Source organism: Peromyscus californicus, unplaced genomic scaffold (genome assembly GCF_007827085.1).
Source record: "Peromyscus californicus insignis strain IS unplaced genomic scaffold, ASM782708v3 Scaffold_3__1_contigs__length_106647218, whole genome shotgun sequence".
Lineage (NCBI taxonomy): Eukaryota > Metazoa > Chordata > Mammalia > Rodentia > Cricetidae > Peromyscus > Peromyscus californicus.
In genome coordinates, this window is record NW_026294551.1 from 83,033,201 (window position 1) to 83,049,824 (window position 16,624).

The following is a 16,624-nucleotide window of genomic DNA, read 5'->3' on the forward strand; positions in this document are numbered from 1 at the left end:
TTCTATAGGCTTAACACTATCAATGATGAAATAAGGATTGTCTGAATTTTCTAGTATAAGGAGACAGAGATATTTTAAAATGAGGTAGTCCATTACATTTCTCAAATTGGTACCCCTCTGTTTAACAGTAAGATAGATTCTAACGCAAAATCACTAAACATTTTTGACCTTGTCACTCACATCATAAAATCTTTACAGATGTTTTTTTTCCAGAAGGAAAAGAAATAAAAGGACAAAATACAATGTGGAAAGATGAGTCATATTTCTTTCTTGAAAATTCATGGTTTAGATGTAGGGTCACTGAGATTTCAAAACCAACACATCAGTTACAGAACAAGACAACAAAATACAAAATGGACATGATAAATTTGATTTGTTCTAGACAGAGGCTCACCAACTGTGAAAAAGAATCTTTTGCTGTGTGAGATTATAAATGCTGTGGTTATATGCTGGAGAAGATAAACAATCATTTCTTCTCCATTGATTTTTCCAAAGCTAAATTTAAGCTGGAGAATGCTTTCTCCTTTGAAATGCATTTTAAGACTAAGTCCTATGCCCAAAGTAAAAATAACCACACATAGACACACAGATATACAAACACACACAGATAAATACAAATACATGCATATACATTACTCAGATACATACAAAGAGAGAAACACACACAGATACACATATACAGTTTGACGCAAATAATTCTATTTGACCTCTTCCTTGCTATTTCAGTAGAAATGACTCATGTTAGTAAAGACATTTGATTTTTATGAAAAAGACATTTGATATTTTTTTGTTTATTCATGTACTTTTTGACTAAATTGTTTTTTTGCCCCATACTAATTCCAGACTGTCTATATGACATGAAGTTTTCAGAATGTCCCTTTACATCCCTGTACATGTTAACTCATCTTTATTCTCCAGATGTTGCTGTTGTAGGAACCTCTTCCGGTCCCTAAAGGAAGTAGGACACAGAAGGAAGGAGATTTGCTCAAAGGTCAGTACTTGATCAAGTAGTTGAATCTTCCAATATTCAGTATCCTTTGAAGTCCTTAAGACCCTGTGTGTATCTTTTGGTGGCTAATGTTCATCAATGAAAGGAAACCTCTACGGCCTGTGAGAAATATGCTTAAGCACTCACTGTTGCCCTTTCTCCTAAGAAGGTAATCAATGTGCTTAGCAGGGTATTCCTTGGGTATAGTTGAATGGAATTAACGTTTGTAAAATTGCATTTTCTTAAAGAGATGGAATTTTGAATGCAAATATTTAAAGTGCTCATTGAGAAATACATATTAGAATTTATAATTGAATAATTAGATGGGCATTTAATCAGTATCAGTTTTAATTATTCATAATAAGTTATTATTATTATTAGTCAAATTGATAGAAACCAAACCAAAACTAATTTAAAAGCAGCAAGTAAAGTTGGTTGGCCGGGACAGTTTATGAAGAAACAGCCAACCAAACAAAGAAAATGGGCTAGCTTCTTGGTACAGGACACACTGGATCTAGGAAGCCAGGAAAGCATTGGTCTTCTTTCAGCTTTTTCTCTCTACTCCTCTCTCACTACAGATCAATTTTGCCCCAAGGATGATTTTAGAAAACAATCCCCTTAGCTAGTTCCATGAGAAAGAGATTCATTAGTTTATTAAGTAATTTATGATTTACTGGGGAGATGGAAAGTTAGAACCTGGGCTTAGTTTCCAAGAGTGGTTGTTAACGTTACGTTTCAGAACTGTGCTACCAAGAAAACTGCTGGAGGCTAATGTATCAAAGCTGGTCAAAGAGCCACCATCTCCCCCAGTTTGCACTGGTGAAACTGCCATCTTCCTTCTCCACTAGTAAAACTACCATCTTCCTTCTCCGAAATTCATTTCTGAATTCTTGTCTTCTTCAAGTATATTTGATTGGCAGAGTTCAAAGTTCACTTAGAACTCAAACTGAAAGGAAATTATGAAGGAGATAACTTTGACCCATCAGCTTTGGCAGTCTAAGAAAGCATTCCAGAAGGAAGCTGCAAAGATAAAGAAGACTGAACAAATGACTGTTGTTGGGAACCTAGAAAACATGCCTGGGAATTCCTGAGTTTCCAGTTACACACTCAGATATTGGAAAGATGCTGGTTTTGAAATTGCCAAGGGAGGAACTGAGAATTTGCCTCTTCTTCATGTCATGTAAACTTTCCAAATCAACTCTGGCCTGTAGTCAGGTGTCTTAGTTAGGGTTTCTATTTCTGTGAAGAAACACCATGATCAAGGTAACTCTTATAAAGGAATATTTATTGAGGTGGTGGCTTACAGTTTCAGAGGTTCAGTCCATCGTCATCATGATGGGACATGATGGTGTGCAGGCAGACATGATGTCGGAGAGGTAGCTGAGAGTTCTACATCTTTCAGGTAACAGCAAGCAGACTAAGACACTGGGTGGTATCTTGAGCATATGAGACCTCAAAGCCCTCTTCCTCGATGACACACTTCCGACACATTTCCTGCAACAATACCACACCCACTCCAACAAAGCCACACCTCCTGTTAATGCTACTCCCTATGAGCTTATGGGGGCCAATTACATTCAAACTACCATACTGGGGTTATGATGTAGGAAGTGTTCATTCTTTCCATGATAATGATAATGAGATTAATGTTGACAGGAGAGCTGGGTCAAAATTTTATTAGAAACTTTGGGGGCATCTTGGTGGAGTTGCCACATGTTAGCAGGAAAAAACAATACCTTCTCTTGGGATTGTTAGTCTAATAGGTGGAAGATTTTAAGAATAGGTTCAAGGAAACTTGATGGCAATTTTATTAGAATTTAAAAGAAACAAACCCAGGTCAGGTAACTGGAAATCTTGACTGCCGCTCACAGGAAGAAGATAGGAAGAGAAAAGCCAACATGAAGATCAGCCCCATGGTGGACTGTAGGAGGCCAGCTCCCACCTCAAAGGGTTCCTATGAGGAGGAGAGAGAAATAAGAAACGTTTAGATAGAAAGATAGCAGAGATAAGACAGACAGAAACACATGATAGCTTCAGGAGAACCCGGATCAAAATTCACCAGTCCCTTCTGTCTCTTCAAGGGTGTTTTATAACAATGCTAAAGGGTGGGACAAAAGACCTCCCCCTTGCTAGATCAAAGCATACTTACTGCACAGCCATGTGCAGACTCTTCTAAACACCTGGTAACCACGCCAGTGGTCCTGTCACTCCACTCACTTTACCTCCTGGGTAAAGCAAGGTCAGCTCTCATTAGGAAACCTCTGTGGGTCTCCACAGTGGACTAGCAACCACAGGCTTGCAGCGAAGTTTTAGAGAAAGAATGGAGCCCCAGATTGTTGGGGAAAGTATGCTTAAGATACAGTTAAGAAGGAAAAGAGAATTTGTGAATTATTCAGAAAAGAAGGTCACTTCTACATGACAATAACCCTATAAGAGATTAAACTGGGCAAAGGGAATTCTGGGAAAGAAACGTCAGTTATCTTAGTATAGGGATAATTATTTCTCCCATATATTTACCTTGGCTTAATGTGGTGCCAACTTCTGAGTGGTTATCTCTCAGCAGATGACTGACAGGCCCAACTAGATTAACTCTTAAGGGAGGAGACAATGGGATGTTTCCACCAGAGGTAGATTTCATTCTTTATTGCAACATGTGTTATTAATTATGAATGTATGTGTACACATATCTGAATATTAGGATTTACCATTTCTATGTGTAGGTGATTATCCTCCATTGTGTGTACCACATGACTGTTTACCTATCTGGAAATTTAAACTCAGATAGACTTCAATGAGTAGAAGCATCAAAGCAAGTGAGAGTGCTGTGGAAATTTGGCTCTAAAAGTGATGAGAGCAAATGGTTGTGGTTGTGCCTCCATCGGCCTGTTTTCCCTGCATGTGTCCTACTTTTAGGAAAGATGCAATTCAGGATTGACACTGGCATATCCTACTGTTGTATGTGTGAGGGAGAAATTTGAGAAATCTGAAGCCAGGATTCATTAGCCTTGAACTACCACAAAAGTGGTACCTCCTGCAAGACATTGTTCATGAGATTATTACGGAGTCTTTCAAGATTTATTTAGACATACATATGAAAGACAAGTACAGAAGAGAAGCTATGCAAGCCCAGAGAGGAGAAAGGTCACTATTATGTCACATATTGATACCACTACACAGTGGTGGAGGAAGGAACTATGAAATGAAGGGACAGAAATGATTTACCATCATTTCACACTTTTATTATTATGTATTTCCTACTTTCTGGAAAAAATATAAAACTATTTGGGATGAAAGGGCAAAAACTTTAAGTAAAACTTATTTTACTACATTAACATATTATTAAATGCATGAAATAAAATGATGCATTTAAATTTGCAATGACATCAAAAATTAAAGAAAACCATTTTCTACAGCAAATTATGGAGGTTACATTATTATGCCAGAGGTAACACACCCTCCACTTAAAAAAAGAAGAAGAAAAGAAATAGAAAATAATGGGAAATTAAGCAATGTGTTACCAATTCTCAGGAAAGCTGGCTGGAAAAAAAGTACAAGCACTGACAAAATCTGTTACTTTTTTTTTTTTTTGTCACACTACAAAGAAGATTTGAAAGACTCAGTTACCTTGAGATGCAGAGATTAAACTAATCAAATAAGAAAACTTGAAAATAAATAAGAGTACACAAAGTAAGTTTTAAGACCACTGCGGTTATTTGCATTCCATTTCTGCAGACAGGCTCTATTTCAATACAGCTCTGCCCTCGTGTAACTCTAGAATGGTTTAGATATCTCTTTAGTCACTTGCTATGTATGCACTGTTCAAATGGTAGTGTGTGTTTTAGAGAGTTGGGTGGACCAGAACCTGTGATGATAGGCAGAGAGATGATTTTGCTTTCTTGCTTGGCTGCCTCATGTTTACTTTGCTGATTACAGCAATTAGAATCCAGGATGTTTTATTTTAACAGTCCTTTTAATCGTGTTTCATCACCCTATGTTTTTAAAGTAGAGTGCCAATCTGCAGTAAGAGGATTTGCAACAGTCATGTTTCCAGGCTTTCTTAGGAAGGATCTACATGAATAGTCACTATTCACTGAAGAAATAAATGTTAACACTGAACCCCGCAGTTTGGGGATTCAGATTTCACTGAGAGGAAACTAGAAAGAAGTTCCTAAGTTTGGTGTGTAAACAGACATGGCAGTTCACTGCTTGGCAGTGTTTGTGGGCCTAGACTTTGTTATATATACATTGTAGCGCTCTTCAGCTCAATTCTGAAGCTCTGTTTGTGTCATTTATTTAACCTCTGTTGACACATGCCTTATTCCAAGCTCAAAATTTTCCATTTGTAATTTTGAGAACTTAGAAGCTTTCATACATTCATGGTAAAGGATGGACCTCTATTGTCAATGCTGCCCCTTCTCTTTTTTTTCCTCAAAAGCCAAAATAAAACATGATAAACAATACAAATGGTCACTACTAATAAATGTAATTTAAAAACAGGAAGGGAAATTCTAATTCCTTTCTTTTCTTACTTTGCCTTGGTTCTGAATGTGAATTGGAAGAGGCTTTAAACCTCTATTCTGGTTAGCCTTGCTTATTCTCTGTGAAGCCTTGAAATAAATTTATTGTCTTTCATTTATACTTAAGGTCAGAAGAAAGATAAGTTGCGATCTATTGCACTTCACTGTAGCAACCAATAAAATATTTCACCACAGTCTTGGGCATACATATAACCTTATCAGAAAGAATATGAAACACAGTCTATTTCAGAGGTTCCCTTTTCACAGCACATACACAACCTGTATAAGAGATTATCTTATAGGCTTATCTGCCCAGTAGACATTCCCATGATAAAAGGTAGTAGAGCCATGTAACATTTGATAAAGTCTGTCAGCCAAATTTCCTGAACATTGGCATCTAGAATTATTTTCTTGATGACTACTTCTTTAATAAATATCATTAAACGTAAGAATGCTTTCACTAATATAAGAAGCTATGTCGTTCTTTCATGTATAATATATATACAATATTTTAGATCCAAATTGTCTGAAATAAATGAAGCAAACTCTTTGGTCTGGGTACCTCCTTCACAGTATTATGTTGGCACTGCTCCATGGAAGTTGTCATTTAGTAAATGAATCCAACTAATTACCTTTAGAAAACTTCTAGCCCTCAACGTAATATTTTGATACATGATTTACATATGATTTATAAGGTTTAAGTGTACAATTAAATATATTTTAACTAATGTATCTATAGTGCTATAACTCTTACCAAAGTTATGGCATGGAACATTTTCATTACATCAGACATGTTTTTGTGGTCTTTCATAGTCTTGTTAATATAAAGTCAAAATCAAATACAAATTTATTTATAAAGCTAACAGCTTTTATTTACTTATGAATTTATTTGTGTGTGTGTGTGTGTGTGTGTGTGTGTGTGTGCGTGTGTGTGTGTGTGTGTGTGTGTAGGAGCTTACATAACCTAGCATGCTTACAGAGGACAGAAGACAAACGTCAGGGGTCATTCTCTTCTGCTGCCTTGTGGGATCTCAGGATTGAACTCAGGTTTCAGGCTTCTGTTGGAATCGCCTCGACCTGCTTAATTATGTCTTGGTCACTTTATTGCCTTTGGTTCACAAATTGAGACAACTCCATACTTTAAATCAAGTGAGATATCCCAGTGGTTAGTGACACTCAGTAAGTTTTAAGTGTTCAGATGGGATTGCGGAAACAAAACATAGAAGTAAAGCTGACTGATGAATGTCAAGTTATTCTGGCTGCAATTTTTTTTTCTTAAAGTTTGAAGCAGAGGATACTTTCTCATTATATTGATTCAGGGAGAGGGAGATCTTTTGATTTCAGAGAGAAATCTTTAGTTAGGCGTTGATTTTTTTTTTTTACTTGAATTTTCACTGTGATTGTGTAGACTTAGCACAGGACTCTCCATTTTCGTTTGTGTGTCTGCTGCTGTTAGTGCAAGCACTCAGTCCGCTCTGGTATCATCATGTAACTTTTAACACTAGTGCTGCGTTCTCATTCCGTCTCCCTCGCAATCGCTCCCCTGACTGCTAGAAATTTACAGCTCTTAAAATGACAGATACAAAGAGCAGCACACATATGCAATCTTTTGTTCTTGGCTTCTGTTAGTTAACATGTGCTTTTGATGTTCCAGTATGTGCGAGTAGATTGTTCTTTTATTTTTTTCTGATATGTTTTCACTTCTACACTAAGTGAAGGTGGGGGCAGTCAGGGTTTTTTTTTTTTCTTTGTTCCTGCCTTCTTAAACAGTTTTCCTTTCTTACAATATGTTTGATTTGCTTATTAGAGTAACGATGAGTTCTACATTACTATGTCATGCTGACCCTATATTTTATAATGAAGTTAAAAACAAATGCTATTTTTGGTAAAAATATTTTTAATTAAAATAGAATTATATCACTTTTCCCTTTCCCTTTTCTCCTGCCCACTTCTGGATACCACCCTTTTAACTAACCTTTCCCATGTTCTCCTCTCATTTTCAAATTGATAGTCTCTTTTTCTTCAGTTGTTATTTTTACACACTCAGATACACACACACACAGACATGGTGTATGCACAAATATTTCGTACAACCTGCTCAGTCAGGTTTTGCTGATTGTGAGTCTAAGGTTTCAGGGCTGACTAGTCTGCCTTAGAAAATAAGGGAGTCATCCCTGGGAGAGGCTAACTCTCCTTCTCTAAACAGTCATTTGCTGGTTGCCTGTAGTTCTTTGCTTTGGGTTGGGACCCTGAGTAATTTTTCTTCACCCACATTAATATGTCCAATGACATTACTACTGTTCCAGTCTTGTTTGTGCAGCCATTTCTAGGAAAGACTGTTTCACAACAGACTTCCTAGGATTACAGCTCATACAATTTTTCCTGATGTTTCCTGAGGTGGAGCTGAAGGAGCTGTGATGTAGATGCATGAATTCATTGAAGCTGGGCTCATCATGGTCCATTCATATTTGCATTGTGTCCAGCTGTGGTTTTCTGATGTCAAATTTTCAAGTATTTTATCTTTATTATTTAAATTAATTTAGAATGCAACATGACATTTTCATACATCATGTTGGCTGATTGTCCATGTTTTTCTGCTATACCCTTTTACACTCACCATTACCACCCTTCCTGCTTTTTCCTATTGTCTCCCTCATCCCTGTCCCTTAAAGCATCTCACAGTCCCCTTTCCAGTTCCCTGACCCTTACTGCATTTACTCCCAGCTGAATATATACACTAATCAATTACAGGCTAGAATACGTATATGGCAGAGATCATACTTTATTTGCTGTTCTGATCCTGGGTTACTTCTTACTGTAACATTTTCCAGTGCTGTTTGTTTTCCTATAAATCTTGTAATTTATGGTTGAATAAAATCCTAGTCAATATATACCACAATTCCATTATCCATTCCTCCATTGATGGAAACCTAGGGTGGCTGCATTTCCTTGAAAGTATGAAAAGAGCAATGTCCTGTGATGATTTTTTGGGATTTCATTTTTATTTCCAGCTTGAAGTTATATAGATTAGAAAGTCTATGACTCAATAGTATTATTACCACATTTGTGTGAAGATTTTTTTTTTAAAATCATGAATGTAATTCCTCAACTGAAATTACTTGGAAGGAATGTACCATTTTTAGTCTGAAGTCAATGATGTCATTGGCATAAAATTATGCCGTTACTCTCTAGTTAACTCTTAAGTGGCTGTAGACTACAACCCTCTGTCTCAGTTTCTTTCTCTAATTCAATCTGTACCTTATCGTTTTTATCAGTTGAGCTATTTGCTCATTTTGTTGCTCTTTCAATGAGCCATTTGGTTTCACTAAGATTTTGGTCCTCTCGGTTTTCTCAGTTGCCCACAGTGTTATTTTATTTCCTTAATTTCCTCCATATGCTTGTGGATTTGTTCTCTTTGCCTTTTATAACTTCCTGAATTTGCTTTGCTTTTTCATGTTGGTTAAATTTCCCATCTTGTCTTGACTTTCATCAACTGAACTTTTTGTCTGTTTTAACAAGATGAGTTAATAATGCCCATTGCCTCTGTGAATTGCTTTTCTTGTATCTGCAAATTCTACCATGCTATATTTTCATTTTTATTCTTCTAAAAATTTTTCTAAAATTTCTTTTGATTTATTTTCATGCATAAGCTATTTGGTATTACTGATAAATAAACTATTTGGGGGATATTACAAATGTCTATCTATTATCCTACATTCTACTGTTTTAAAAAAATATATTATTATTATTATTTCAACTATCCTTAATGTAGGAGAAAATATCATGCAAGCCACAGTTTGATTTATCTAAATAAATACTCTGTTCAGACTTGAAAATAATCTCTATTTTTCTGTTGGTGAAATATTGTTATAGATGGTGGATAACTCTAATTTTTTAAATTATTTGTATAAGTGATGACTTTCTGATTGCTTCTTCATTAATTACCAGGAAAAATGGATAATTTCAGCATTTATTCCTACAGAAGGAATCCTTCACACTTCATGTTATAGGCAAGAGAATTCAGACTTTCAAGAACCAATTAGCAATTTAACAAAATGCTAATTTCAGAAAGAAATTCGAGAGTAAAATGCATGTACATTGCTAAATTTATTTAATCTCCCTCATTTTATATCTCTAATAAGCTTTAGAAAACAATGTGTTCGGGATTTTCTTATTCTCTAAATAGCAGGTTTAAAAGTAGGATTTGGGAATTTATGGAAAATTAGTATGTGTGTACATGCATGTGCAGGATGCGGAAGCTAGAACTCAGAGCCCGGTTCTCCCCTTAATTAATGTCAGATGACTAAGTGAATTTCTCACTCTCTTGGTTTCATATTGCTGCTTTGGCTTAAGAGGGCCTGTCTGTCTTATGGGACAGACATAATTTGTCTTGATGAACAGACCTTACTGCTTTGTCTTCTGTGGTAGAAGAAAACGGAGAATATTTTTAGATTTGCTCTTATGTTGAGGTCATGATGAGTAAGTACCTTGAAGTATTAGAATGCAATCATAAAAAGATTTTTTTACGCGTCTTTTTTTGCAAGCTGAGAAGTAGGGCTGAAGGAGAAATCTGAGAGAGGAGCAGCTTCAAATGAGACTCGATTCACCAAAACACACCATGGTCATTCTATTTGTGATCTTATTTTGATGGTGAAAGGAGTCACTGAAGGATCACAGGGATTGAATAACTTAAGGATAAAATATGATATTTTTCAAGACAACTTTGACAGGAGGGTGGTATAATCATAATAAGAAGAAACTATTGGACTTTTTGGAAATTTTATGTTTTAACTGAGTACCCTTGAAAGCAGAGGTGGTATGCAGGGCAGTGTCTGTATGTAGTTGTTGGGGGTGGGGAACAGACTCTGCAGCATATGTACTAATAATTATTGAAGTTTTTATTTCTAAGGTGCATATTAGATAAGGGATTTCAATATAATTTGCTTTATGAAAAGCTGTGATGATCATCAAGCTAAAAATACAAGATAATCCTTATTGGAATGTGGTGGTATTGTGTTCCCCAAAATATTGTGTACCTTAAAAAACTTATCTGGGGTCAGAGAACAGAAAAGCCACAAGATACTTAGGCTAGAAAATGTTTGCACACGCCTTTAATCCTAGCATTCCAGAGTGAGTTCAAGGCCGGGTTGGAAACAGCCAAGCATGGTGACTCACGCCTTTAATCCCAGAAAGCAGCCTTTAATCCCAGGGAGTGGTGGTAGAAGGCAGAAAGGTTTATAAGGCGTGAGGACCAGAAACTAGAAGCATTTGGCTGGTTAAGCATTTGGCCTGGTTAAGCATTTTGGCTAGTTAAGCATTCAGGCTTCTAGCAGCAGTTCAGCTGAGAGCCATTGGGATGAGGACACAGAAGCTTCCAGTCTGAGGAAACAGAACCAGCTGAGGAATTGGCGAGGTGAGATAGCTGTGGCTTGTTCTGATATTCTGACCTTCCAGCATTTCACCCCAACAACTGGCCCCGGGTTTGATTTTATTAATAAGACTCTCTAAGATTCATGATGCATTGGAAGGCAGGCACATGCTTTGTTAGAATTTAAACATACATCATCCAGACTGCATGTGGGATTCTTAGGAAGAATGTGGTAGGCAGTCTTAAAGAGAACTTTGACTTTTAGCATTGAATCCTGGAAATTTATAAAATTGTCCAAAGGGAGGAAAAGGTGAAATACAGATACTAACCTAGACAACATGATAGGGACAGAAGTGACCTCATGTATTTTGTTCACACCATGGATCTGTGTTAGAAGAGGTCATAGAGGTGCTCAGTGAAAAGTAAGACTTTACCCATTTCGTGGCATGCTGCTCCTGACTGAGATGACATAGAATGATGTGTTCTTGGCTTCAATTTCTGGAGCTATTTTCAGTTTCACAGGGTTTAGTTTATATTTTAGGCCAAATTTTTAAGAGGCTTTGGTTTTATTTCTTTCAGTATTTCTGACTACAAGGTATAGTATAAGCTTTCACTAAGTTAAATACATTAATTTTGATATTGTGAGACCTTGTTAATCCTTTCCCTTCTTCAATCAAAGTAGGCGTGAACCTGAGGGTTATGCCTCTTTGGGGAACTGGATGAGCACCATTAACTTTAAAAATGCATAATTACTTTGCTCTTTACTGCTGAGTAACTTTCTTTTGTGCAAAACCTGTTAGGGAACCAAAATCATTCTCCTATCCCCCCCATCTCCATTGTCACTTGGCATAGATAAGCCATTGTTGAATGCTAGAGTCAAGAGCACATTGATCTCTCATAGCAGAAGCAATTTCCTGTTTTCAAAAACTTGTAATGAGATTTAAAAAATGCAAACAAATCTAATATATCCACAAGAGAGATTGCAGAGTTGGATAAACACAGACAAACGGATGTTTAAACTTTTGTAACCTTCTCTAAAATTCTTTTATTAATTTGCCAGCAAGTTTATTTGCTCAGAGGCTGCACGGATCTGGAAACAAATATTCACAAAATATATGTTCTAAAGTTGAAATTGCAGTCATTTATGAACAGAAGACTTTCACAAATTGTGTGTGTATGTGTGTATTTGTATGTGTTTAAGTATCAAATATTTAAGGAATTGTTTTTATTTCAAAATATATGAAAAAGGAATGTACTATATTTATAGGGCTGATTTTTTAGTATGATTTTGAGTAGGATGATATATACTATAGGAATACTTTAGTACATTTATTTTTCCCAAATAGAAAGCTGATGTTTTTTTTTTTGTTTTGTTTTTTTTTTTTTTGGTTTTTCGAGACAGGGTTTCTCTGTGTAGCTTTGCGCCTTTCCTGGGACTCACTTGGTAGCCCAGGCTGGCCTCGAACTCACAGAGATCCGCCTGGCTCTGCCTCCCGAGTGCTGGGATTAAAGGCGTGCGCCACCACCGCCCGGCCTCGAAAGCTGATGTTTTAATTATTGAAAGGCATCTGATATATTAAGTCTGTAAGACAAAGTTGGAGTGCTCAACTTGGAAGAGATTCAGCCATTTAGCAAACTTATTTTATTCTACTGTGATAGTTGAGCTATAATTATATCAGAATATCCTAATGAAATTTAATTTATCAACTTAATGTAACCCATGAAGAAGGAACCCTGGTGGAGGAATTACCAAGGTCGCATAGGCCCATGGGCATCTCTGTGGGTCATTATCTTGATTGCTCATCAATGTGGCTGGCCCCAATCCACTGTAAGTGCTATGATTCCTAGAAATGTTGTCCTAGGCTATAACAAACAAACAAACCCAGAGTGTGCCAGAGAGTGGGCTAGCAGCAGTGTTCAGCCATGGTTCCTGCCTCCAGGTTTAAGTTCCTGCCCTGATTTCTTTCAATGATGATTATAACCCAGAAATGTAAGTAAATAGCATGATAATAATACTAAACATCCCCCCATTAAGTTGCTCTTGGTCAGAGTGATTTATCACAACAACCGAAAAATAACTAAGATAGTTGTGAAACATGCAGTTTTCAGGCATTCATGTTGGCAACATAGTAAGAGAAATCAAGGAATATCTTCAAGCTAGACATGACGAACATGTAGCTCTATCTCCCCAATATACAGATGGCACCATTTGTTTAATTTCCAGTGAGTCCCTAAGGTTTCCTGAGGTGTTTCCACCCAAATAGTGGGCTAGTGATATTGTTTCCGTGTGGGTCTCTGCTTTTCTGCCCAACATTTACACTCTCATCTGTCTCTTCTAGAGTGGCATTCTCTAAATGTCTTTCATTAGGTTATCAAACGAAGTGGCCAGGTTGCCTGGTGTGAGCTTTAGCTCTAGAATTTAGAAGTCGTAAATGTATTTTCTAAATGATATATAAGGAACTAAGCCACTTTGGACTGAAACACTACAGAGTTGGTTATTTATAGCACAAAGAGGGAGAATCTTTTCTTTTGGCCATCTATATAGTGAAAACTTACTGAATGTCTGAAACTGAAAAATATTTTTTTTTCTTTTCTGGGGACAAATCTGGGGTCTGCACATGCTAGGTAAATAAAAAAAAAAAACACTCTAACTTAGAACTACACATTTCAAGGATCATATTTCAGAAGGCTTTTGTTGCTTTACAATGATCATTTATTTTTATTTATTATTGCTTCAGTTGTATCCATCTCTTCTCTGGTCAACACACTATTTTTGCTTTGAGCCACATACCAAATCTTATTTAAAGTATGTTTTAAATGAAAATAGAATTACATTACTTTCCCACTTCACTTTCCTCCCTCCAATTTCTCCCAAGTACTCTCCTGTAATCCCTTCCATGCCTACCCCCAACCCCCTCTCAGTTTGATGACCTCTTTTTTTGACCATTATTATTACACACACACATCTCTCTCTCTCTCTCTCTCTCTCTCTCTCTCTCTCTCTCTCTCTCTCTCTCTCTCTCTTTCTCTCTCTCTCTCTCTCTCTCTCATCAAATCTTACAGCTCTCCAAGTACATGTCATAACATTACCACTTTATTCTTTTGTTGCTATATTACATTTTGCAAAGGTTTGTATTTCAGACAGGATAGTAATCAAAAACTTCCTTGTATGATATTGTCAGGTAGATGTACATCCTTGTCTTTTTATGATTTATTCATAATATCGTCAGGGCTTATAAGTTCTTAAACTACACCAAATTTAGGAGAGCAAGCAGAACGCAGTAGAATTACATTGTTTTATTCAAAATGTTACAACAAGCTTGCCATCTTCCAGGAACTGTGTAATACGTAGAACACTAAAAAGTTCTTGCTTTCTCCTAGCCATGAGATGAGTCCTTTCTGCCCTGTGTTATGTCTTATCCATGATGAGCTAAAATAAAGAAGTCACACACTGACAGCCCCAGCTTCTAATATTGTGAATCAAAGTGATCCATTTATCCTTCTAAGTTGATTTGTCTCAGGTATTTGTTGTTTTAATGGAAATCTGAGTAACACAGGTGCCTTTCTTCACTTGATGACTGTAGTTTCCCAGTAAGCTTCAGGAAAACAAACAGACTGTGTTATCTGCAAATGATAAAATGTCTTTTGATTTCATGATTTCCTCCAGTGTTCCATGTGCTTCAATTCACCCATTGCAAATTAAGGAATAGTGTGAATCATAAACAAAACCAATAAGTTTGTAATACCACGTTACAGAAGTCTGGGTCCATAACTCTATCTGCTCAAAGGCGATTCTTTGTTTAAGCTTTATTATGTCTTATGGAGCTAAATGAAATACAGAAAGCCATGATTTAGTATGCAGCATGGATTTGCCAACACTAGTTCAAATTAGACCTGCCAGCTAACCCCTATTTCTCACTTATGAGTCCAACAAATAAATTATAAATGTTGGCACAATATTTATATTATTACTTTTATAGCCTACAATTTACAATCCTCGCTGTCCTTGAGAGGCTCCATGTATTTGTTACAGTCCCTCTAGGGAGGATTCATCGAATGAAGGCTCAACATCTGTGCTCAGGGAAAATTCGGGCTTATTCTACTATGTTCCATTTCCCAAGAAACATTACTATTCCACATTGATTGTGTAACAGCAGATTAATTATGCTGTCACATAGTGTATTTATGTTCTTGGTGGTTGTATTGGCTTGCTGACTCTAAAATGGCCAGTATACATCCTGCAGCAGAACACATATTTGTTTTATAAGCTGTATCTGTGCTGCATATTGCAAGTGAACAGGTGCTGTATCTGTGTTTCAGGATGACTAGTGGAAAGACTTCATCAGGTGGATTTTATTTTAACTATTTAAGAGAATATGAGTTGGTGTGTTAATCACAAAATTAGACACTGGTGCACTTTTATTTAGAATGAAACTACCTATGTTTGAGTCTCACATTGTCAGTCATCAGCTCTATGACTAAAGATGATGGGCAAATGGTTTACAGTCTGGTGACTGGCACTCTAAGATGTGCAGACCATAGTTGTGCTACTGTTACAGCACCATACAACTCCTCAAGGAAAGCATGAACACATACCCTCTACACCGACAAATAAAAACATTTTTCATAGGGGTGTGTGTGTGTGTGTGTGTGTGTGTGTGTGTGTGTGAAATATTCTTTTTCAAAATGTAGAAATGATTTCCAGTCAAAACCCACCCCCTTTTGAGTATATTTTCCTCCCTGGGACCTGAGATAAAGACTGTATTAAATATTTGCAGAATTTTAACTGCTAAAATAGGCCAGAAATAACCCTGAAGTAGATTCTTTCCTTTCATATACTCAATTAGCTTTTGAAAACAATGTCACTAAAGACTTCTGTCTCTTCCCTAACACTGAAAGATACTGGTATGTGTAGATGACTCAAGAACACAAGACACCTTATCATTAGTAATGTAAGAATCAGACTGTTAGCAAGCTTTCTATTACTAGAACAAATAACGTAATGCAACAAACTTATAAAGAAGGAAAAAGCTGGCTTTTGTTTCATAGTTTAGGAATTTTCAGTCTGTGATTGATCGGCCTGATTGCTTTCAGACCTGCAGTAAGACAGCCTGATATGGCAGGAGTATGTTCAACTCATACATACCCAAGAAGAAAAGACAAGAAAAGGAAGAGACAGGGTCCCACCATCTTCACTTCCCTTCAAGATCTTATGTCTAGAGACTTGAGGACCTCCCACTAGGCCCAGTTTATTGAAGATTTTGCCAGTCCTCAAAATCACCATGCTGGAAACCTTGTATTGACCACATGGATTACAAAAGACAGTGAAGATCTAAGCTGTGGCATGCAAGGAACAGAAATGACTTAGACAAGGTAGGTAGACAGGAACAGGAATGGACTGCATGGGCATCTCCCCCAGACTAACAGCACACATTCACCATTTCAATGCAAAGAATAGTAAATCCAACAGTTATTAGTTTAGAAAACTCTCTTTGTTGAACGGTTACCTTGCTTTGCTTTAGAGAATGACACCTGCACTATCCATCCTAATTTACTATTTAATCATGCAAATAATACTAATGAATAAGCTATCACTATAAAATATGTATTTTATCAAGTAAGACTAAAAAGCTGTTGAAGGAAATATTAATAGCCATGACTAATTTGCATAATTCCAAGGTTATGCTCTTCATCTACTAAAAGGTGTGACTTACCATTTCAGCAAAAGTCAATGATACCCCTCTTACTAAA

The 16,624-nt window shown here is 36.6% G+C and overlaps 1 long non-coding RNA gene across 1 annotated transcript in view; it reads left to right on the forward strand.

Annotated features, from left to right (window-relative positions):
* Nucleotides 1-16,624, forward strand: part of LOC128122809 (uncharacterized) — a 176,838-nt gene that overhangs the window by 113,895 nt on the left and 46,319 nt on the right. The window contains exon 2 of the long non-coding RNA XR_008222499.1: nt 919-991. This is a non-coding gene — a long non-coding RNA (uncharacterized LOC128122809). The remainder of the gene's footprint in view (nt 1-918; nt 992-16,624) is intronic.